This window comes from Carettochelys insculpta, chromosome 5, assembly GCF_033958435.1.
Source record: "Carettochelys insculpta isolate YL-2023 chromosome 5, ASM3395843v1, whole genome shotgun sequence".
Classification (NCBI taxonomy): domain Eukaryota; kingdom Metazoa; phylum Chordata; order Testudines; family Carettochelyidae; genus Carettochelys; species Carettochelys insculpta.
Window position 1 is genome coordinate 11,323,797 of NC_134141.1, and position 2,032 is coordinate 11,325,828.

Consider the following 2,032-nt stretch of genomic DNA (forward strand, 5'->3'; position numbering starts at 1 on the left):
GAGCAGCAATGGGTCCTCTACAGGTAAAGTGGTCCAGTGGTTACAGGCATTACACAGGGACTCAGGAAACCTAGTGTGAAATCCTCCTGATCTGAGCAACATCCATAGGAAAACTTACCATGACCTCAGGAAGTCCAGGATTTCATTTCACACATCTATGGCAGTCTGTACTCGAAATGCTATTAATCTGAAGAAGTGTGTCTGTCCCACCAAGGCTCATCACCTAATAAATTATTTTGTTAATCTTTGAAGTGCTACATGACTGCTGGTTTGTTTTGTTAGAATACAGACTAACACGGCTACCGCTCTGTATCTGTTTCTGGGCTTACCACTGATTTGCTACAGCCGCAGGCAAGTCATTTCATCCCTCAGTTTTCCTTTCTCTGTCTTGTTTGCTTAAGTTCAGGTTCTGTAAAGATGTATGGTTGTACTTAACCTTATGCACTGTCAGAACTTTCATTGTTTTACAGGATCTGGGCCTTAGACTATTAAAAAAGTTCATATTAAAATCCAGGAAAAGTTTTCACCTTTTTTCAAGGAAAATTCCAAATTTTGAAATGCTGTGACCAGCACTAACACTGAAGTGTATTTGTGCAGTACCTTGCACAATGGGGCCCACTATACATTTCTGTAATAAATAAAATAATTGCACTTGTCAATGTTGCTCTTTTGTTTTCTTTCACTCTGCTTGAACTAAATTAGCATGATGTGGACACTAGCTATCTGTTTGTCTCTTCCATATGCACAATTACCCTTGAGACCTTCTTGCTTGTAAACACCAGTGTGTACTTTATGTACCATCTCATTCTTCCCCTACCTCCAATACATATTATTACACCCACTTTTGACAAGGTTTTTACCAGAGCAAATCCCTGGTCAGGGTTTATTGGCCTACTCTCACTCCCTCCCCTTTTCCTCACCCATATCCTTCCTGTCTTCCCTTTAAACCACTTATGCCCTTCAATGGGCTAATTAGCTTAATACCTCTCAAACCCCATTGTGGTTTAGAAATGGGGCACATTTGACCAATTAGGCTTGAGGGGACAGAAGGTGGGGAGACCTGATTGGCTCAAGTGCCATCACTCTGCAGCCCTGTCACTATGAGTCAGTTTCACATTTGTCTTTGGTCAGTTTCACAATCAGGTAATGTATTTCACTTGCCCACAAAGGAACATTTACCTTTTTTTAATGGCAGTTTTACTTAAAATATACTTTGTCTTCCAATCTTACTAGATTTTATAAAAAAACTTTTTTTTCTGTTTAGAATAAGCCCATTGGGACCATTTAACACAGACTTTTTATATGCATATGCACATTTACCAACAATCCCACAAAAGCCATTTGTGTGAAATTTTGTGAGTAACCCACACAGTTTGAATAGCATGTGTCAAAAACATAAAGGGAATTTAGTGACCAATCCACAGCATTACAAACATACTGAAAGCTTTTGAATAATTAATTAATTGAAGGAAATCATTGTCTATTTTTAAGTATTCCCTGAATAGATAAATCAGCTACGTTTGTCAGATAAATTATTATTTGTGAGCTATTTGTTCAGCACTAATTAAATGTAATAGAGTAGCATGATATATAGAGAGGATCACTATTAGGCAAAACTCTTCTGATTATAATCCCTTTAAAGGATTACAGCCTAGGATCTTGATCCTGCAAGCACTTATGCAGAGGTGTAATTTCTTGCAGGTGATTAGTATATATTGAGTGTGTAAAGTTAAGCACGAGTATTATAGGTTTGGGCCTACATAAATATGACAGCAGTATACATACATATAAATATACGAATAGGACCATTATGCACTTTCATTACACAAGGAAGTACTACATTACAAAGGGAAAGCTATGAAATTTAATTTCTAATATAAACAGTGTGACCACATTGCCCTATGGCAAATAGGGATACCGGCCTCCAGGGACGGGGGCAAGGCTCCTGTCCCATGTTAGGGCTCCTTGGCAATGGGGACTGCTTCTCCAGAGTGAGGCACCAGGGATGGGGGCTCTGCAGCTTCCAGTGGGG